This window comes from Pleurodeles waltl, chromosome 4_1, assembly GCF_031143425.1.
Source record: "Pleurodeles waltl isolate 20211129_DDA chromosome 4_1, aPleWal1.hap1.20221129, whole genome shotgun sequence".
Classification (NCBI taxonomy): Eukaryota; Metazoa; Chordata; class Amphibia; order Caudata; family Salamandridae; genus Pleurodeles; species Pleurodeles waltl.
Genome location: NC_090442.1, coordinates 40,488,036 through 40,511,416, shown reverse-complemented (window position 1 = coordinate 40,511,416; position 23,381 = coordinate 40,488,036). Strand labels below are relative to the sequence as shown.

At 39.0% G+C, this 23,381-nt stretch overlaps 6 non-coding genes across 6 annotated transcripts; all 6 read left to right on the top strand.

Annotated features, from left to right (window-relative positions):
* The first annotated feature begins 808 nt into the window (after window positions 1-808).
* TRNAR-UCG (transfer RNA arginine (anticodon UCG)) lies at window positions 809-881 on the top strand. The gene has a single exon. It is a non-coding gene; the product is annotated as a tRNA-Arg (tRNA).
* Window positions 882-4,464: 3,583 nt separating this feature from the next.
* Window positions 4,465-4,537, top strand: TRNAR-UCG (transfer RNA arginine (anticodon UCG)). Its single transcript has one exon. It is a non-coding gene; the product is annotated as a tRNA-Arg (tRNA).
* A 1,755-nt stretch (window positions 4,538-6,292) lies between these two features.
* On the top strand, window positions 6,293-6,365 carry TRNAR-UCG (transfer RNA arginine (anticodon UCG)). Its single transcript has one exon. It is a non-coding gene; the product is annotated as a tRNA-Arg (tRNA).
* Window positions 6,366-13,352: 6,987 nt separating this feature from the next.
* TRNAR-UCG (transfer RNA arginine (anticodon UCG)) lies at window positions 13,353-13,425 on the top strand. The gene has a single exon. It is a non-coding gene; the product is annotated as a tRNA-Arg (tRNA).
* A 1,755-nt stretch (window positions 13,426-15,180) lies between these two features.
* On the top strand, window positions 15,181-15,253 carry TRNAR-UCG (transfer RNA arginine (anticodon UCG)). Its single transcript has one exon. It is a non-coding gene; the product is annotated as a tRNA-Arg (tRNA).
* Window positions 15,254-18,836: 3,583 nt separating this feature from the next.
* Window positions 18,837-18,909, top strand: TRNAR-UCU (transfer RNA arginine (anticodon UCU)). Its single transcript has one exon. It is a non-coding gene; the product is annotated as a tRNA-Arg (tRNA).
* Window positions 18,910-23,381: the final 4,472 nt, after the last annotated feature.

Sequence of the window (23,381 nt, the reverse complement as noted above, 5' to 3'; positions counted from 1 at the left end):
TAATACATCACGTTATATAAAGCACGCTTATAAATGTTGGCAAACTACTCTAAGGGCACATTTTGTCCCCGTACAATCTTTATTAGTTCGGTTAAAGTCACACATGATTATTTCTACACTACGTTTATGCGCTAATAAATGTAAAACCTTCATTTCAGCTTCATCAGTGCACACCCTGAACTAATACTTTTTTGCTGTAACGTAATCATATTGTTTACTCTTTCTCGTAGCAGCTTACCAGGGTGATAGTATATTGCAACAGAACCATTCCACTTCTTCACTGAAAAGAGTCATGCTGGTTACCCAAATGTGCAGCGTGTCATTTTATACAGCTTTCTTTATTGAAATTAAACTTAGACTCACTTGAAATATTCTCTTTCAAAATGATTGTTTTGAGCTGCTGTGAATTTTATTTCTAGAGGTGGTGACAGGCTTTCAGGTACGAGCTTAGGTCAAGGCCCTGTTCATGTCACTTGTATACGCTAATTCAGGGAGCAAATTAGCAAGTCAAGAAATGGGAATTCTGAACTACTGTCAAAGCAGTTTCATTATCTTTTCAAATAATCCAAAAATACCATTGCAGCATAAAACAGAGTATTCAATAAAAGAAGAAAGGAGGTTTAATGGCAAAAAAGCACATTATAAGATATGAAACTTTGGAAATTATCAAGATATTGTTTGAAAAAACTCCTTTGATGGAAAGAAGATGAAGAACGGTATGGGATCCTGTCCTGCGCACCTCTAATTGATATGTTCCACATCCATTCATACCATCTAACCCTAAACACCCTAACATACTGCAGTAAGTGACCATGTGGCCTAATGGATAAGGCATCTGACTTCGGATCAGAAGATTGAGGGTTCGAGTCCCTTCATGGTTGAGTCTATTTCTCACAGCACCCAACTTATCTTTACATACAAACTGGAGGCACACTCTTACAATACTCCTTTCACTCTCATTCATTGAGAAAGCCCAATGCAAACTGCACAATCAGTCACATTATGCCTTCAGCATTGCTACTTTTCTGTCTTTCTGCCATACCAAAGTACCTCTTCATAAACGCTACGGATATGCAATACGTATGCAACAATATGACATGGCACAATCATTCTGAACAGAACTGAGGGTAGATTCAGTGCAGGGAGTGTGTGTGCGTGCAGAAAGCAGAAACTATGCATTCGTAGAAGCTCTATGTTTTTCTCCAGGAATAATGCAAATTATCCCTCAGAAAAAGTATAGACCTGGAGAAGAATCATAAAGGATTGACACAATTGCTGCCTTTGCTGTTGCCCCAGTTGTGTAATTTGTCAAGGACTGGTCTCTTGCAGATTGAGGCACCTAGTTGCAATTGTGTGGTAAAAATTACCCTTACAACCATTTTTTCTATAAACTTGAGATCTTTCTGAGATACTATCTCACAGACTTCTTATGAATGAGGAACTCTGAAATTGTCACATTCCAATTTGTACGTCCTTAAAACCATGCTGGTTATTCAAATGGGCAGATTGTTTTGTAAATTCCTTTCTGTCTCGAGTTGTAGCTATATTGATACAGAGGCATAATTGTTTGAATGATATATATTGGTTTGGTTGAAGTATGTTAGTAGAGGTGGTGATAGGCTTTCTGTGTCTGTCTGAGAGCAAGGACCGGTTAACGTCTTTTTCCAAGAGCCGTTTGTTGTGAAAGGTATCAGGCAAAGGAGTATGTATTGTCATGTGGTTCTCTGATTGCTTCTGTCCACTTGCCAAAAGTTCCAAGGCCCTATTATAACATAAAAACGGTAACTTTGAAGTGGTGGGTGGTGGAGGTTTAAGATGGTCAGTTTAATTAAAGACAGAAAAGTGAAACGAATGACTACGGAAATACTCTATGTGGCCATGAACTGAGATGAAAGGATGATTTTGGAACTCTGTCTTGCATATTACCCTCAATGCTGCAATGGATAGGGCACTACTCTCACAGACCAGGGTGTGTAAGTTTAAGTCTATCTGAGGTGCACACCCTGAACTAATACTTTTTTGCTGAAACCTAATCATATTGTTTACTCTTCCTCGTAGCAGCTTACCAGGCTGATAGTATATTGCAACAGAACCATTCCACTTCTTCACTGAAAAGAGTCATGCTGGTTACCCAAATGTGCAGCGTGTCATTTTATACAGCTTTCTTTATTGAAATTAAACTTGGACTCACTTGAAATATTCTCTTTCAAAATGATTGTTTTGAGCTGCTGAGAATTTTATTTCTAGAGGTGGTGACAGGCTTTCAGGTACGTGCTTAGGTCAAGTCCCTGTTCATGTCACTTGTATAAGCTAATTCAGGGAGCAAATTAGCAAGTCAAGAAATGGGAAGTCTGAACTACTGTCAAAGCAGTTTCATTCTCTTTTCAAATAATCCAAAAATACCATTGCAGCATAAAACAGAGTATTCAATAAAAGAAGAAAGGAGGTTTAACGGCAAAAAAGCACATCATAAAATATGAAACTTTGGAAATTATCAAGATATTGTTTGAAAAAACTCCTTTGATGGAAAGAAGATGAAGAACGGTATGGGATCCTGTCCTGCGCACCTGTAATTGATATGTTAAACATCCATTCATTCCACCTAACCCTAAACGCCCAAACATATTCCACTCAGTGACCATGTGGCCTAATGGATAAGGCATCTGACTTCTGATCACAAGATTGAGGGTTCGAGTCCCTTCATGGTTGAGTCTTTTTCTCACAGCACCCAACTTATCTTTACATACAAACTGGAGGCACACTCTTACAATACTCCTTTCACTCTCACTCATTAAGAAAGCCCAATGCAAACTGCACAATCAGTCACATTATGCCTTCAGCATTGCTACTTTTCTGTCTTTCTGCCATACCAAAGTACCTCTTCATAAAGGCTACGGATATGCAATACGTATGCAACAATATGACATGGCACAATCATTCTGAACAGAACTGTGGGTAGATTCAGTGCAGGGAGTGTGTGTGCGTGCAGAAAGCAGAAACTATGCATGCGTAGAAGCTCTATGATTTTCTCCAGGAATAATGCAAATTGTCCCTCAGAAAAAGTATAGTACTAGAGAAGAATCATAAAGGATTGACACAATTGCTGCCTTTGCTGTTGCCCCAGTTGTGTAATCTGTCAAGGACTGGTCTCTTGCAGATTGAGGCACCTAGTTGCAATTGTGTGGTAAAAATTACCCTTACAGCCATTTTTTCTATAAACTTGAGATCTTTCTGAGATACTATCACACAGACTTCTTATGAATGAGGAACTCTGAAATTGTCACATTCCAATTTATACGTCCTTAAAACCATGCTGGTTATTCAAATGGGCAGATTGTTTTGTAAATTCCTTTCTGTCTCGAGTTGTAGCTATATTGATACAGAGGCATAATTGTTTGAATGATATATATTGGTTTGGTTGAAGTATGTTAGTAGAGGTGGTGATAGGCTTTCTGTGTCTGTCTGAGAGCAAGGACCGGTTAACGTCTTTTTCCAAGAGCAGTTTGTTGTGAAAGGTATCAGGCAAAGGAGTATGTATTGTGATGTGGTTCTCTGACTGCTTCTGTCCACTTGCCAAAAGTTCCAAGGCCCTATGATAGCACAAAAACGGTAAGATTGAAGTGGTGGGTGCCAGAGGTATAAAATGGTCAGTTTAATTAAAGACAGAAAAGTGAAACGAATGATTGCAGAAATACTGTATGTGGCCATGAACTGAGATGAAAGGATGATTTTGGAACTCTGTCTTGCAGATTACCCTCAATGCCGCAATGGATAGGGCACTACTCTCACAGACCAGGGTGTGTAAGTTTAAGTCTATCTGAGGTGCACACCCTGAACTAATACTTTTTTGCTGAAACCTAATCATATTGTTTACTCTTCCTCGTAGCAGCTTACCAGGGTGATAGTATATTGCAAAAGAACCATTCCACTTCTTCACTGAAAAGAGTCATGCTGGTTACCCAAATGTGCAGCGTGTCATTTTATACAGCTTTCTTTACTGAAATTAAACTTGGACTCACTTGAAATATTCTCTTTCAAAATGATCGTTTTGAGCTGCTGTGAATTTTATTTCTAGAGGTGGTGAAAGGCTTTCAGGTACGTGCTTAGGTCAAGGCCCTGTTCATGTCACTTGTATAAGCTAATTCAGGGAGCAAATTAGCAAGTCAAGAAATGGGAAGTCTGAACTACTGTAAAAGCAGTTTCATTCTCTTTTCAAATAATCCAAAAATACCATTGCAGCATAAAACAGAGTATTCAATAAAAGAAGAAAGGAGGTTTAACTGCAAAAAAGCACATCATAAGATATGAAACTTTGGAAATTATCAAGATATTGTTTGAAAAAACTCCTTTGATGGAAAGAAGATGAAGAACGGTATGGGATCCTGTCCTGCGCACCTGTAATTGATATGTTCCACATCCATTCATACCACCTAACCCTAAACACCCAAACATATTGCAGTCAGTGACCATGTGGCCTAATGGATAAGGCATCTGACTTCGGATCAGAAGATTGAGGGTTCGAGTCCCTTCATGGTTGAGTCTTTTCTCACAGCACCCAACTTATCTTTACATACAAACTGGAGGCACACTCTTACAATACTCCTTTCACTCTCACTCATTAAGAAAGCCCAATCCAAACTGCACAATCAGTCACATTATGCCTTCAGCATTGCTACTTTTCTGTCTTTCTGCCATACCAAAGTACCTCTTCATAAACGCTACGGATATGCAATACGTATGCAACAATATGACATGGCACAATCATTCTGAACAGAACTGAGGGTAGATTCAGTGCAGGGAGTGTGTGTGCGTGCAGAAAGCAGAAACTATGCATTCGTAGAAGCTCTATGATTTTCTCCAGGAATAATGCAAATTGTCCCTCAGAAAAAAGTATAGTACTAGAGAAGAATCATAAAGGATTGACACAATTGCTGCCTTTGCTGTTGCCCCAGTTGTGTAATTTGTCAAGGACTGGTAACTTGCAGATTGCGGCACCTAGTTGCAATTGTGTGGTAAAAATTACCCTTACAACCATTTTTTCTATAAACTTGAGATCTTTCTGAGATACTATCTCACAGACTTCTTATGAATGAGGAACTCTGAAATTGTCACATTCCAATTTGTACGTCCTTAAAACCATGCTGGTTATTCAAATGGGCAGATTGGTTTGTAAATTCCTTTCTGCCTCGAGTTGTAGCTATATTGATACAGAGGCATAATTGTTTGAATGATATATATTGGTTTGGTTGAAGTATGTTAGTAGAGGTGGTGATAGGCTTTCTGTGTCTGACTGAGAGCAAGGACCGGTTAACGTCTTTTTCCAAGAGCCGTTTGTTGTGAAAGGTATCAGGCAAAGGAGTATGTATTGTCATGTGGTTCTCTGATTGCTTCTGTCCACTTGCCAAAAGTTCCAAGGCCCTATTATAACATAAAAACGGTAACTTTGAAGTGGTGGGTGGTGGAGGTTTAAGATGGTCAGTTTAATTAAAGACAAAAAAGTGAAACGAATGACTACGGAAATACTCTATGTGGCCATGAACTGAGATGAAAGGATGATTTTTGAACTCTGTCTTGCAGATTACCCTCAATGTCGCAATGGATAGGGCACTACTCCCACAGACCGGGGTGTGTAAGTTTAAGTCTATCTGAGGTGCACACCCTGAACTAATACTTTTTTGCTGAAACCTAATCATATTGTTTACTCTTCCTCGTAGCAGCTTACCAGGGTGATAGTATATTGCAAAAGAACCATTCCACTTCTTCACTGAAAAGAGTCATGCTGGTTACCCAAATGTGCTGCGTGTCATTTTATACAGCTTTCTTTATTGAAATTAAACTTGGACTGACTTGAAATATTCTCTTTCAAAATGATCGTTTTGAACTGCTGTGAATTTTATTTCTAGAGGTGGTGACAGGCTTTCAGGTACGTGCTTAGGTCAAGGCCCTGTTCATGTCACTTGTATAAGCTAATTAAGGGACCAAATTAGCAAGTCAAGAAATGGGAAGTCTGAACTACTGTCAAAGCAGTTTCATTCTCTTTTCAAATAATCCAAAAATACCATTGCAGCATAAAACAGAGTATTCAATAAAAGAAGAAAGGAGGTTTAACGGCAAAAAAGCACATCATAAGATATGAAACTTTGGAAATTATCAAGATATTGTTTGAAAAAACTCCTTTGATGGAAAGAAGATGAAGAACGGTATGGGATACTGTCCTGCGCACCTGTAATTGATATGTTCCACATCCATTCATACCACCTAACCCTAAACACCCAAACATATTGCAGTCATTGACCATGTGGCCTAATGGATAAGGCATCTGACTTCGGATCAGAAGATTGAGGGTTCAAGTCCCTTCATGGTTGAGTCTTTATCTCACAGCACCCAACTTATCTTTACATACAAACTGAAGGCACACTCTTACAATACGCCTTTCATTCTCACTCATTAAGAAAGCCCAATCCAAACTGCACAATCAGTCACATTATGCCTTCAGCATTGCTACTTTTCTGTCTGTCTGCCATACCAAAGTACCTCTTCATAAACGCTATGGATATGCAATATGTATGCAACAATATGACATGGCACAATCATTCTGAACAGAACTGAGGGTAGATTCAGTGCAGGGAGTGTGTGTGCGTGCAGAAAGCAGAAACTATGCATTCGTAGAAGCTCTATGATTTTCTCCAGGAATAATGCAAATTGTCCCTCAGAAAAAGTATAGTACTAGAGAAGAATCATAAAGGATTGACACAATTGCTGCCTTTGCTGTTGCCCCAGTTGTGTAATTTGTCAAGGACTGGTCTCTTGCAGATTGAGGCACCTAGTTGCAATTGTGTGGTAAAAATTACCCTTACAACCATTTTTTCTATAAACTTGAGATCTTTCTGAGATACTATCTCACAGACTTCTTATGAATGAGGAACTCTGAAATTGTCACATTCCACTTCGTACGTCCTTAAAACCATGCTGGTTATTCAAATGGGCAGATTGTTTTGTAAATTCCTTTCTGTCTCGAGTTGTAGCTATATTGATACAGAGGCATAATTGTTTGAATGATATATATTGGTTTGGTTGAAGTATGTTAGTAGAGGTGGTGATAGGCTTTCTGTGTCTGCCTGAGAGCAAGGACCGGTTAACATCTTTTTCCAAGAGCCATTTGTTGTGAAAGGTATCAGGCAAAGGAGTATGTATTGTCATGTGGTTCTCTGATTGCTTCTGTCCACTTGCCAAAAGTTCCAAGGCCCTATTATAACATAAAAACGGTAACTTTGAAGTGGTGGGTGGTGGAGGTTTAAGATGGTCAGTTTAATTAAAGACAGAAAAGTGAAACGAATGACTACGGAAATACTCTATGTGGCCATGAACTGAGATGAAAGGATGATTTTGGAACTCTGTCTTGCAGATTACCCTCAATGCCGCAATGGATAGGGCACTACTCTCACAGACCAGGGTGTGTAAGTTTAAGTCTATCTGAGGTGCACACCCTGAACTAGTACTTTTTGCTGTAACGTAATCATATTGTTTACTCTTCCTCGTAGCAGCTTACCAGGGTGATAGTATATTGCAACAGAACCATTCCACTTCTTCACTGAAAAGAGTCATGCTGGTTACCCAAATGTGCAGCGTGTCATTTTATACAGCTTTCTTTATTGAAATTAAACTTGGACTCACTTGAAATATTCTCTTTCAAAATGATTGTTTTGAGCTGCTGTGAATTTTATTTCTAGAGGTGGTGACAGGCTTTCAGGTACGTGCTTAGGTCAAGGCCCTGTTCATGTCACTTGTATAAGCTAATTCAGGGAGCAAATTAGCAAGTCAAGAAATGGGAAGTATGAACTACTGTCAAAGCAGTTTCATTCTCTTTTCAAATAATCCAAAAATACCATTGCAGCATAAAACAGAGTATTCAATAAAAGAAGAAAGGAGGTTTAATGGCAAAAAAGCACATCATAAGATATGAAACTTTGGAAATTATCAAGATATTGTTTGAAAAAACTCCTTTGATGGAAAGAAGATGAAGAACGGTATGGGATCCTGTCCTGCGCACCTGTAATTGATATGTTCCACATCCATTCATACCACCTAACCCTAAACACCCAAACATATTGCAGTCAGTGACCATGTGGCCTAATGGATAAGGCATCTGACTTCGGATCAGAAGATTGAGGGTTCGAGTTCCTTCATGGTTGAGTCTTTTTCTCACAGCACCCAACTTATCTTTACATACAAACTGGAGGCACACTCTTACAATACTCCTTTCACTCTCACTCATTAAGAAAGCCCAATCCAAACTGCACAATCAGTCACATTATGCCTTCAGCATTGCTACTTTTCTGTCTTTCTGCCATACCAAAGTACCTCTTCATAAACGCTACGGATATGCAATACGTATGCAACAATATGACATGGCACAATCATTCTGAACAGAACTGAGGGTAGATTCAGTGCAGGGAGTGTGTGTGCGTGCAGAAAGCAGAAACTATGCATTCATAGAAGCTCTATGATTTTCTCCAGGAATAATGCAAATTGTCCCTCAGAAAAAGTATAGTACTAGAGAAGAATCATAAAGGATTGACACAATTGCTGCCTTTGCTGTTGCCCCAGTTGTGTAATTTGTCAAGGACTGGCAACTTGCAGATTGAGGCACCTAGTTGCAATTGTGTGGTAAAAATTACCCTTACAACCATTTTTTCTATAAACTTGAGATCTTTCTGAGATACTATCTCACAGACTTCTTATGAATGAGGAACTCTGAAATTGTCACATTCCAATTTGTATGTCCTTAAAACCATGCTGGTTATTCAAATGGGCAGATTGTTTTGTAAATTCCTTTCTGTCTCGAGTTGTAGCTATATTGATACAGAGGCATAATTGTTTGAATGATATATATTGGTTTGGTTGAAGTATGTTAGTAGAGGTGGTGATAGGCTTTCTGTGTCTGACTGAGAGCAAGGACCGGTTAACGTCTTTTTCCAAGAGCCGTTTGTTGTGAAAGGTATCAGGCAAAGGAGTATGTATTGTCATGTGGTTCTCTGATTGCTTCTGTCCACTTGCCAAAAGTTCCAAGGCCCTATGATAGCACAAAAACGGTAAGATTGAAGTGGTGGGTGCCGGAGGTTTAAAATGGTCAGTTTAATTAAAGACAGAAAAGTGAAACGAATGATTGCAGAAATACTGTATGTGGCCATGAACTGAGATGAAAGGATGATTTTGGAACTCTGTCTTGCAGATTACCCTCAATGCCGCAATGTATAGGGCACTACTCTCACAGACCAGGGTGTGTAAGTTTAAGTCTATCTGAGGTGCACACCCTGAACTAATACTTTTTTGCTGAAACCTAATCATATTGTTTACTCTTCCTCGTAGCAGTTTACCAGGGTGATAGTATATTGCAAAAGAACCATTCCACTTCTTCACTGAAAAGAGTCATGCTGGTTACCCAAATGTGCAGCGTGTCATTTTATGCAGCTTTCTTTATTGAAATTAAACTTGGACTCACTTGAATTATTCTCTTTCAAAATGATCGTTTTGAGCTGCTGTGAATTTTATTTCTAGAGGTGGTGACAGGCTTTCAGGTACGTGCTTAGGTCAAGGCCCTGTTCATGTCACTTGTATAAGCTAATTCAGGGAGCAAATTAGCAAGTCAAGAAATGGGAAGTCTGAACTACTGTCAAAGCAGTTTCATTCTCTTTTCAAATAATCCAAAAATACCATTGCAGCATAAAACAGAGTATTCAATAAAAGAAGAAAGGAGGTTTAACTGCAAAAAAGCACATCATAAGATATGAAACTTTGGAAATTATCAAGATATTGTTTGAAAAAACTCCTTTGATGGAAAGAAGATGAAGAACGGTATGGGATCCTGTCCTGCGCACCTGTAATTGATATGTTCCACATCCATTCATACCACCTAACCCTAAACACCCAAACTTATTGCAGTCAGTGACCATGTGTCCTAATGGATAAGGCGTCTGACTTCGGATCAGAAGATTGAGGGTTCGAGTCCTTTCATGGTTGTGTCTTTTTCTCTCAGCACCCAACTTATCTTTAAATACAAACTGGACGCACACTCTTACAATACTCCTTTCACTCTCACTCAATAAGAAAGCCCAATGCAAACTGCACAATCAGTCACATTATGCCTTCAGCATTGCTACTTTTCTGTCTTTCTGCCATACCAAAGTACCTCTTCATAAACGCTACAGATATGCAATACGTATGCAACAATATGACATGGCACAATCATTCTGAACAGAACTGTGGGAAGATTCAGTGCAGGGAGTGTGTGTGCGTGCAGAAAGCAGAAACTATGCATTCGTAGAAGCTCTATGATTTTCTCCAGGAATAATGCAAATTGTCCCTCAGAAAAAGTATAGTACTAGAGAAGAATCATAAAGGATTGACACAATTGCTGCCTTTGCTGTTGCCCCAGTTGTGAAATTTGTCAAGGACTGGTCTCTTGCAGATTTAGGCACCTAGTTGCAATTGTGTGGTAAAAATTACCCTTACAAAAAATTTTTCTATAAACTTGAGATCTTTCTGAGATACTATCTCACAGACTTCTTATGAATGAGGAACTCTGAAATTGTCACATTCCAATTTGTACGTCCTTAAAACCATGCTGGTTATTCAAATGGGCAGATTGTTTTGTAAATTCCTTTCTGTCTCAAGTTGGAGCTATATTTATACAGAGGCATAATTGTTTGAATGATATAGATTGGTTTGGTTGAAGTATGTTAGTAGAGGTGGTGATAGGCTTTCTGTGTCTGTCTGAGAGCAAGGACCGGCTAACGTCTTTTTCCAAGAGCAGTTTGTTGTGAAAGGTATCAGGCAAAGGAGTATGTATTGTCATGTGGTTCTCTGACTGCTTCTGTCCACTTGCCAAATGTTCCAAGGCCCTATGATAGCACAAAAACGGTAAGATTGAAGTTGTGGGTGCCGGAGATTTAAAATGGTCAGTTTAATTAAAGACAGAAAAGTGAAACGAATGACTACGGAAATACTCTATGTGGCCATGAACTGAGATGAAAGGATGATTTTGGAACTCTGTCTTGCAGATTACCCTCAATGCCGCAATGGATAGGGCACTACTCTCACAGACCAGGGTGTGTAAGTTTAAGTCTATCTGAGGTGCTGATAGAGCGTTCCGTACTAATAATTTACCTGTACTTGGACGCTCTTTAGGCCGATGAATCTTTTGGCTAAGTGGGACTCTCTTCACCCGAGATCAGTCAATTTAATCAAATCAATAATCAATAACGAACATAAGCAATACCCTGATCAACATAACACTTAACAATTAATCCAGAATACATTTCGGCGAACCCTGACCTTTCAGTCAGGAATAACCACACCAGTTTATTCAAAGTTAGTGAATTTATTTCCCTATATTAACAAAGCTAGCACAATATAGATTTGTCTTAACACCAAATGATAAACGTAAATGAACATTAATAGCTGTCCATAACGACGAAACAGGTGCAATCTATGCAGCATTTGAATAACAAGGCATTCGATAATAGCAATGCAAATCACTAATACTATAATCTGTAATGAGCTAATTGCATACATTTAGTCAGCATAACAAGGTCTCAAATTGCATTGTGCAACAAAAGGAATCCTCATCTAACCTCAAATTAGCATCGGCATGTGGGACTTCATGCAAAAACAATTTAGCAACATTAATTTTGAAAACTCCTAACTAGGGCTCTTATCAAAAATCAGCAGTTGGTTACCTAAAAGAAACACAATGCAATTGTACAATTTCCTTTCATATTTACCAATTACAATCAGCATTCAAGGAAGTCTTCGTCTCATAGGTACCGTTTCTTGGTCAGCATGGGACGGGGCAAAGGGGCAGGGGTGGACGGGACAATTTGCCTCACGGCGGCAAGATAAACTACTACTTCATGTAAGGGATCAAAGTTAAAGTCTCTAGGGCAAGAATCATTTAAGTCTCTTTCTCTCGATTAGAGAAAGCATCAAAGTCTCTTTCAAAATGGCGTCGCAGCAAGGTGGGCCATAATAGCTGCAATGTCCTGCAAAATGGCGGGTATCGGGCTGGTAATGGCTGCCTTCTTCTCGTGCACCTGGTTTAAATAGACAACAGTTCAAATCCAGTAGGGTCTTCCATTGGAGGGTTCATAGGTTAGCTTCAAATTGTCCAATCAAAAACGACAGTTCTCAAGCTTTTACTTAAGCATACATTATCCTTGGAGACGGGTACGCAAGTTGCAACATTTTATACCAATTAACTCATTTTCAGAGCTTCCATTGTCCGCACCTGCAGATCGACCTTGGAGCAAAGAGAAAAATGCCAAGCTGGCACCAAACCTTAAGATAAGCATGTGAACGATCTCAGTGGAAAAGTACAGCTTCAAGCAGAAATACACGTTTATTAGCACATTGGAAAAATACGAGCATCTAAATCGTGAGACCAGGCAACTAGGCCGAAGCCTCCACTAAAGTAATGCTAAGCTAAAACATTTCGAACAAGCAAATCATACCACACGTTTACGATTATGTCGGATTAGTGCACTTCTAATACATCACGTTATATAAAGCACGCTTATAAATGTTGGCAAACTACTCTAAGGGCACATTTTGTCCCCGTACAATCTTTATTAGTTCGGTTAAAGTCACACATGATTATTTCTACACTACGTTTATGCGCTAATAAATGTAAAACCTTCATTTCAGCTTCATCAGTGCACACCCTGAACTAATACTTTTTTGCTGTAACGTAATCATATTGTTTACTCTTCCTCGTAGCAGCTTACCAGGGTGATAGTATATTGCAACAGAACCATTCCACTTCTTCACTGAAAAGAGTCATGCTGGTTACCCAAATGTGCAGCGTGTCATTTTATACAGCTTTCTTTATTGAAATTAAACTTGGACTCACTTGAAATATTCTCTTTCAAAATGATTGTTTTGAGCTGCTGTGAATTTTATTTCTAGAGGTGGTGACAGGCTTTCAGGTACGAGCTTAGGTCAAGGCCCTGTTCATGTCACTTGTATAAGCTAATTCAGGGAGCAAATTAGCAAGTCAAGAAATGGGAATTCTGAACTACTGTCAAAGCAGTTTCATTATCTTTTCAAATAATCCAAAAATACCATTGCAGCATAAAACAGAGTATTCAATAAAAGAAGAAAGGAGGTTTAATGGCAAAAAAGCACATCATAAGATATGAAACTTTGGAAATTATCAAGATATTGTTTGAAAAAACTCCTTTGATGGAAAGAAGATGAAGAACGGTATGGGATCCTGTCCTGCGCACCTCTAATTGATATGTTCCACATCCATTCATACCATCTAACCCTAAACACCCAAACATACTGCAGTAAGTGACCATGTGGCCTAATGGATAAGGCATCTGACTTCGGATCAGAAGATTGAGGGTTCGAGTCCCTTCATGGTTGAGTCTATTTCTCACAGCACCCAACTTATCTTTACATACAAACTGGAGGCACACTCTTACAATACTCCTTTCACTCTCATTCATTGAGAAAGCCCAATGCAAACTGCACAATCAGTCACATTATGCCTTCAGCATTGCTACTTTTCTGTCTTTCTGCCATACCAAAGTACCTCTTCATAAACGCTACGGATATGCAATACGTATACAACAATATGACATGGCACAATCATTCTGAACAGAACTGAGGGTAGATTCAGTGCAGGGAGTGTGTGTGCGTGCAGAAAGCAGAAACTATGCATTCGTAGAAGCTCTATGATTTTCTCCAGGAATAATGCAAATTATCCCTCAGAAAAAGTATAGACCTGGAGAAGAATCATAAAGGATTGACACAATTGCTGCCTTTGCTGTTGCCCCAGTTGTGTAATTTGTCAAGGACTGGTCTCTTGCAGATTGAGGCACCTAGTTGCAATTGTGTGGTAAAAATTACCCTTACAACAATTTTTTCTATAAACTTGAGATCTTTCTGAGATACTATCTCACAGACTTCTTATGAATGAGGAACTCTGAAATTGTCACATTCCAATTTGTACGTCCTTAAAACCATGCTGGTTATTCAAATGGGCAGATTGTTTTGTAAATTCCTTTCTGTCTCGAGTTGTAGCTATATTGATACAGAGGCATAATTGTTTGAATGATATATATTGGTTTGGTTGAAGTATGTTAGTAGAGGTGGTGATAGGCTTTCTGTGTCTGTCTGAGAGCAAGGACCGGTTAACGTCTTTTTCCAAGAGCCGTTTGTTGTGAAAGGTATCAGGCAAAGGAGTATGTATTGTCATGTGGTTCTCTGATTGCTTCTGTCCACTTGCCAAAAGTTCCAAGGCCCTATTATAACATAAAAACGGTAACTTTGAAGTGGTGGGTGGTGGAGGTTTAAGATGGTCAGTTTATTTAAAGACAGAAAAGTGAAACGAATGACTACGGAAATACTCTATGTGGCCATGAACTGAGATGAAAGGATGATTTTTGAACTCTGTCTTGCAGATTTCCCTCAATGCCGCAATGGATAGGGCACTACTCTCACAGACCAGGGTGTGTAAGTTTAAGTCTATCTGAGGTGCACACCCTGAACTAATACTTTTTTGCTGTAACGTAATCATATTGTTTACTCTTCCTCGTAGCAGCTTACCAGGGTGATAGTATATTGCAACAGAACCATTCCACTTCTTCACTGAAAAGAGTCATGCTGGTTACCCAAATGTGCAGCGTGTCATTTTATACAGCTTTCTTTATTGAAATTAAACTTGGACTCACTTGAAATATTCTCTTTCAAAATGATTGTTTTGAGCTGCTGTGAATTTTATTTCTAGAGGTGGTGACAGGCTTTCAGGTACGTGCTTAGGTCAAGGCCCTGTTCATGTCACTTGTATAAGCTAATTCAGGGAGCAAATTAGCAAGTCAAGAAATGGGAATTCTGAATTACTGTCAAAGCAGTTTCATTATCTTTTCAAATAATCCAAAAATACCATTGCAGCATAAAACAGAGTATTCAATAAAAGAAGAAAGGAGTTTTAATGGCAAAAAAGCACATCATAAGATATGAAACTTTGGAAATTATCAAGATATTGTTTGAAAAAACTCCTTTGATGGAAAGAAGATGAAGAACGGTATGGGATCCTGTCCTGCGCACCTCTAATTGATATGTTCCACATCCATTCATACCATCTAACCCTAAACACCCAAACATACTGCAGTAAGTGACCATGTGGCCTAATGGATAAGGCTTCTGACTTCGGATCAGAAGATTGAGGGTTCGAGTCCCTTCATGGTTGAGTCTTTTTCTCACAGCACCCAACTTATCTTTACATACAAACTGGAGGCACACTCTTACAATACTCCTTTCACTCTCATTCATTGAGAAAGCCCAATGCAAACTGCACAATCAGTCACATTATGCCTTCAGCATTGCTACTTTTCTGTCTTTGTGCCATACCAAAGTACCTCTTCATAAACGCTACGGATATGCAATACGTATGCAACAATATGACATGGCACAATCATTCTGAACAGAACTGAGGGTAGATTCAGTGCAGGGAGTGTGTGTGCGTGCAGAAAGCAGAAACTATGCATTCGTAGAAGCTCTATGATTTTCTCCAGGAATAATGCAAATTGTCCCTCAGAAAAAGTATAGTACTAGAGAAGAATCATAAAGGATTGACACAATTGCTGCCTTTGCTGTTGCCCCAGTTGTGTAATTTGTCAAGGACTGGTCTCTTGCAGATTGAGGCACCTAGTTGCAATTGTGTGGTAAAAATTACCCTTACAACAATTTTTTCTATAAACTTGAGATCTTTCTGAGATACTATCTCACAGACTTCTTATGAATGAGGAACTCTGAAATTGTCACATTCCAATTTGTACGTCCTTAAAACCATGCTGGTTATTCAAATGGGCAGATTGTTTTGTAAATTCCTTTCTGTCTCGAGTTGTAGCTATATTGATACAGAGGCATAATTGTTTGAATGATATATATTGGTTTGGTTGAAGTATGTTAGTAGAGGTGGTGATAGGCTTTCTGTGTCTGTCTGAGAGCAAGGACCGGTTAACGTCTTTTTCCAAGAGCCGTTTGTTGTGAAAGGTATCAGGCAAAGGAGTATGTATTGTCATGTGGTTCTCTGATTGCTTCTGTCCACTTGCCAAAAGTTCCAAGGCCCTATTATAACATAAAAACGGTAACTTTGAAGTGGTGGGTGGTGGAGGTTTAAGATGGTCAGTTTAATTAAAGACAGAAAAGTGAAACGAATGACTACGGAAATACTCTATGTGGCCATGAACTGAGATGAAAGGATGATTTTGGAACTCTGTCTTGCAGATTACCCTCAATGCCGCAATGGATAGGGCACTACTCTCACAGACCAGGGTGTGTAAGTTTAAGTCTATCTGAGGTGCACACCCTGAACTAATACTTTTTTGCTGTAACGTAATCATATTGTTTACTCTTCCTCGTAGCAGCTTACCAGGGTGATAGTATATTGCAACAGAACCATTCCACTTCTTCACTGAAAAGAGTCATGCTGGTTACCCAAATGTGCAGCGTGTCATTTTATACAGCTTTCTTTATTGAAATTAAACTTGGACTCACTTGAAATATTCTCTTTCAAAATGATTGTTTTGAGCTGCTGTGAATTTTATTTCTTGAGGTGGTGACAGGCTTTCAGGTACGTGCTTAGGTCAAGGCCCTGTTCATGTCACTTGTATAAGCTAATTCAGGGAGCAAATTAGCAAGTCAAGAAATGGGAATTCTGAACTACTGTCAAAGCAGTTTCATTATCTTTTCAAATAATCCAAAAATACCATTGCAGCATAAAACAGAGTATTCAATAAAAGAAGAAAGGAGGTTTAATGGCAAAAAAGCACATCATAAGATATGAAACTTTGGAAATTATCAAGATATTGTTTGAAAAAACTCCTTTGATGGAAAGAAGATGAAGAACGGTATGGGATCCTGTCCTGTGCACCTCTAATTGATATGTTCCACATCCATTCATACCATCTAACCCTAAACACCCAAACATACTGCAGTAAGTGACCATTTGGCCTAATGGATAAGGCATCTGACTTCGGATCAGAAGATTGAGGGTTCGAGTCCCTTCATGGTTGAGTCTTTTTCTCACAGCACCCAACTTATCTTTACATACAAACTGGAGGCACACTCTTACAATACTCCTTTCACTCTCATTCATTAAGAAAGCCCAATGCAAACTGCACAATCAGTCACATTATGCCTTCAGCATTGCTACTTTTCTGTCTTTCTGCCATACCAAAGTACCTCTTCATAAACGCTACGGATATGCAATACGTATGCAACAATATGACATGGCACAATCATTCTGAACAGAACTGAGGGTAGATTCAGTGCAGGGAGTGTGTGTGCGTGCAGAAAGCAGAAACTATGCATTCGTAGAAGCTCTATGATTTTCTCCAGGAATAATGCAAATTGTCCCTCAGAAAAAGTATAGTACTAGAGAAGAATCATAAAGGATTGACACAATTGCTGCCTTTGCTGTTGCCCCAGTTGTGTAATTTGTCAAGGACTGGTCTCTTGCAGATTGAGGCACCTAGTTGCAATTGTGTGGTAAAAATTACCCTTACAACAATTTTTTCTATAAACTTGAGATCTTTCTGAGATACTATCTCACAGACTTCTTATGAATGAGGAACTCTGAAATTGTCACATTCCAATTTGTACGTCCTTAAAACCATGCTGGTTATTCAAATGGGCAGATTGTTTTGTAAATTCCTTTCTGTCTCGAGTTGTAGCTATATTGATACAGAGGCATAATTGTTTGAATGATATATATTGGTTTGGTTGAAGTATGTTAGTAGAGGTGGTGATAGGCTTTCTGTGTCTGTCTGAGAGCAAGGACCGGTTAACGTCTTTTTCCAAGAGCAGTTTGTTGTGAAAGGTATCAGGCAAAGGAGTATGTATTGTGATGTGGTTCTCTGATTGCTTCTGTCCACTTGCCAAAAGTTCCAAGGCCCTATTATAACATAAAAACGGTAACTTTGAAGTGGTGGGTGGTGGAGGTTTAAGATGGTCAGTTTAATTAAAGACAAAAAAGTGAAACGAATGACTACGGAAATACTCTATGTGGCCATGAACTGAGATGAAAGGATGATTTTTGAACTCTGTCTTGCAGATTACCCTCAATGTCGCAATGGATAGGGCACTACTCCCACAGACCGGGGTGTGTAAGTTTAAGTCTATCTGAGGTGCACACCCTGAACTAATACTTTTTTGCTGAAACCTAATCATATTGTTTACTCTTCCTCGTAGCAGCTTACCAGGGTGATAGTATATTGCAAAAGAACCATTCCACTTCTTCACTGAAAAGAGTCATGCTGGTTACCCAAATGTGCTGCGTGTCATTTTATACAGCTTTCTTTATTGAAATTAAACTTGGACTGACTTGAAATATTCTCTTTCAAAATGATCGTTTTGAGCTGCTGTGAATTTTATTTCTAGAGGTGGTGACAGGCTTTCAGGTACGTGCTTAGGTCAAGGCCCTGTTCATGTCACTTGTATAAGCTAATTCAGGGAGCAAATTAGCAAGTCAAGAAATGGGAAGTCTGAACTACTGTCAAAGCAGTTTCATTCTCTTTTCAAATAATCCAAAAATACCATTGCAGCATAAAACAGAGTATTCAATAAAAGAAGAAAGGAGGTTTAACGGCAAAAAAGCACATCATAAGATATGAAACTTTGGAAATTATCAAGATATTGTTTGAAAAAACTCCTTTGATGGAAAGAAGATGAAGAACGGTATGGGATACTGTCCTGCGCACCTGTAATTGATATGTTCCACATCCATTCATACCACCTAACCCTAAACACCCAAACATATTGCAGTCAGTGACCATGTGGCCTAATGGATAAGGCATCTGACTTCTGATCAGAAGATTGAGGGTTCGAGTCCCTTCATGGTTGAGTCTTTTTCTCACAGCACCCAACTTATCTTTACATACAAACTGGAGGCACACTCTTACAATACTCCTTTCACTCTCACTCATTAAGAAAGCCCAATCCAAACTGCACAATCAGTCACATTATGCCTTCAGCATTGCTACTTTTCTGTCTTTCTGCCATACCAAAGTACCTCTTCATAAACGCTATGGATATGCAATATGTATGCAACAATATGACATGGCACAATCATTCTGAACAGAACTGAGGGTAGATTCAGTGCAGGGAGTGTGTGTGCGTGCAGAAAGCAGAAACTATGCATTCGTAGAAGCTCTATGATTTTCTCCAGGAATAATGCAAATTGTCCCTCAGAAAAAGTATAGTACTAGAGAAGAATCATAAAGGATTGACACAATTGCTGCCTTTGCTGTTGCCCCAGTTGTGTAATTTGTCAAGGACTGGTCTCTTGCAGATTGAGGCACCTAGTTGCAATTGTGTGGTAAAAATTACCCTTACAACCATTTTTTCTATAAACTTGAGATCTTTCTGAGATACTATCTCACAGACTTCTTATGAATGAGGAATTCTGAAATTGTCACATTCCAATTTGTACGTCCTTAAAACCATGCTGGTTATTCAAATGGGCAGATTGTTTTGTAAATTCCTTTCTGTCTCGAGTTGTAGCTATATTGATACAGAGGCATAATTGTTTGAATGATATATATTGGTTTGGTTGAAGTATGTTAGTAGAGGTGGTGATAGGCTTTCTGTGTCTGTCTGAGAGCAAGGACCGGTTAACATCTTTTTCCAAGAGCCATTTGTTGTGAAAGGTATCAGGCAAAGGAGTATGTATTGTCATGTGGTTCTCTGATTGCTTCTGTCCACTTGCCAAAAGTTCCAAGGCCCTATTATAACATAAAAACGGTACCTTTGAAGTGGTGGGTGGTGGAGGTTTAAGATGGTCAGTTTAATTAAAGACAGAAAAGTGAAACGAATGACTACGGAAATACTCTATGTGGCCATGAACTGAGATGAAAGGATGATTTTGGAACTCTGTCTTGCAGATTACCCTCAATGCCGCAATGGATAGGGCACTACTCTCACAGACCAGGGTGTGTAAGTTTAAGTCTATCTGAGGTGCACACCCTGAACTAATACTTTTTTGCTGTAACGTAATCATATTGTTTACTCTTCCTCGTAGCAGCTTACCAGGGTGATAGTATATTGCAACAGAACCATTCCACTTCTTCACTGAAAAGAGTCATGCTGGTTACCCAAATGTGCAGCGTGTCATTTTATACAGCTTTCTTTATTGAAATTAAACTTGGACTCACTTGAAATATTCTCTTTCAAAATGATTGTTTTGAGCTGCTGTGAATTTTATTTCTAGAGGTGGTGACAGGCTTTCAGGTACGTGCTTAGGTCAAGGCCCTGTTCATGTCACTTGTATAAGCTAATTCAGGGAGCAAATTAGCAAGTCAAGAAATGGGAAGTCTGAACTACTGTCAAAGCAGTTTCATTCTCTTTTCAAATAATCCAAAAATACCATTGCAGCATAAAACAGAGTATTCAATAAAAGAAGAAAGGAGGTTTAATGGCAAAAAAGCACATCATAAGATATGAAACTTTGGAAATTATCAAGATATTGTTTGAAAAAACTCCTTTGATGGAAAGAAGATGAAGAACGGTATGGGATCCTGTCCTGCGCACCTGTAATTGATATGTTCCACATCCATTCATACCACCTAACCCTAAACACCCAAACATATTGCAGTCAGTGACCATGTGGCCTAATGGATAAGGCATCTGACTTCGGATCAGAAGATTGAGGGTTCGAGTTCCTTCATGGTTGAGTCGTTTTCTCACAGCACCCAACTTATCTTTACATACAAACTGGAGGCACACTCTTACAATACTCCTTTCACTCTCACTCATTAAGAAAGCCCAATCCAAACTGCACAATCAGTCACATTATGCCTTCAGTATTGCTACTTTTCTGTCTTTCTGCCATACCAAAGTACCTCTTCATAAACGCTACGGATATGCAATACGTATGCAACAATATGACATGGCACAATCATTCTGAACAGAACTGAGGGTAGATTCAGTGCAGGGAGTGTGTGTGCGTGCAGAAAGCAGAAACTATGCATTCGTAGAAGCTCTATGATTTTCTCCAGGAATAATGCAAATTGTCCCTCAGAAAAAGTATAGTACTAGAGAAGAATCATAAAGGATTGACACAATTGCTGCCTTTGCTGTTGCCCCAGTTGTATAATTTGTCAAGGACTGGCAACTTGCAGATTGAGGCACCTAGTTGCAATTGTGTGGTAAAAATTACCCTTACAACCATTTTTTCTATAAACTTGAGATCTTTCTGAGATACTATCTCACAGACTTCTTATGAATGAAGAACTCTGAAATTGTCACATTCCAATTTGTACGTCCTTAAAACCATGCTGGTTATTCAAATGGGCAGATTGTTTTGTAAATTCCTTTCTGTCTCGAGTTGTAGCTATATTGATACAGAGGCATAATTGTTTGAATGATATATATTGGTTTGGTTGAAGTATGTTAGTAGAGGTGGTGATAGGCTTTCTGTGTCTGACTGAGAGCAAGGACCGGTTAACGTCTTTTTCCAAGAGCCGTTTGTTGTGAAAGGTATCAGGCAAAGGAGTATGTATTGTCATGTGGTTCTCTGATTGCTTCTGTCCACTTGCCAAAAGTTCCAAGGCCCTATGATAGCACAAAAACGGTAAGATTGAAGTGGTGGGTGCCGGAGGTTTAAAATGGTCAGTTTAATTAAAGACAGAAAAGTGAAACGAATGATTGCAGAAATACTGTATGTGGCCATGAACTGAGATGAAAGGATGATTATGGAACTCTGTCTTGCAGATTACCCTCAATGCCGCAATGTATAGGGCACTACTCTCACAGACCAGGGTGTGTAAGTTTAAGTCTATCTGAGGTGCACACCCTGAACTAATACTTTTTTGCTGAAACCTAATCATATTGTTTACTCTTCCTCGTAGCAGCTTACCAGGGTGATAGTATATTGCAAAAGAACCATTCCACTTCTTCACTGAAAAGAGTCATGCTGGTTACCCAAATGTGCAGCGTGTCATTTTATGCAGCTTTCTTTATTGAAATTAAACTTGGACTCACTTGAAATATTCTCTTTCAAAATGATCGTTTTGAGCTGCTGTGAATTTTATTTCTAGAGGTGGTGACAGGCTTTCAGGTACGTGCTTAGGTCAAGGCCCTGTTCATGTCACTTGTATAAGCTAATTCAGGGAGCAAATTAGCAAGTCAAGAAATGGGAAGTCTGAACTACTGTCAAAGCAGTTTCATTCTCTTTTCAAATAATCGAAAAATACCATTGCAGCATAAAACAGAGTGTTCAATAAAAGAAGAAAGGAGGTTTAACGGCAAAAAAGCACATCATAAGATATGAAACTTTGGAAATTATCAAGATATTGTTTGAAAAAACTCCTTTGATGGAAAGAAGATGAAGAACTGTATGGGATCCTGTCCTGCGCACCTGTAATTGATATGTTCCACATCCATTCATACCACCTAACCCTAAACACCCAAACATATCGCACTCAGTGACCATGTGTCCTAATGGATAAGGCGTCTGACTTCGGATCAGAAGATTGAGGGTTCGAGTCCTTTCATGGTTGAGTCTTTTTCTCACAGCACCCAACTTATCTTTACATACAAACTGGACGCACACTCTTACAATACTCCTTTCACTCTCACTCAATAAGAAAGCCCAATGCAAACTGCACAATCAGTCACATTATGCCTTCAGCATTGCTACTTTTCTGTCTTTCTGCCATACCAAAGTACCTCTTCATAAACGCTACAGATATGCAATACGTATGCAACAATATGACATGGCACAATCATTCTGAACAGAACTGTGGGAAGATTCAGTGCAGGGAGTGTGTGTGCGTGCAGAAAGCAGAAACTATGCATTCGTAGAAGCTCTATGATTTTCTCCAGGAATAATGCAAATTGTCCCTCATAAAAAGTATAGTACTAGAGAAGAATCATAAAGGATTGACACAATTGCTGCCTTTGCTGTTGCCCCAGTTGTGTAATTTGTCAAGGACTGGTCTCTTGCAGATTGAGGCACCTAGTTGCAATTGTGTGGTAAAAATTACCCTTACAAACATTTTTTCTATAAACTTGAGATCTTTCTGAGATACTATCTCACAGACTTCTTATGAATGAGGAACTCTGAAATTGTCACATTCCAATTTGTACGTCCTTAAAACCATGCTGGTTATTCAAATGGGCAGATTGTTTTGTAAATTCCTTTCTGTCTCGAGTTGGAGCTATATTTATACAGAGGCATAATTGTTTGAATGATATATATTGGTTTGGTTGAAGTATGTTAGTAGAGGTGGTGATAGGCTTTCTGTGTCTGTCTGAGAGCAAGGACCGGCTAACGTCTTTTTCCAAGAGCAGTTTGTTGTGAAAGGTATCAGGCA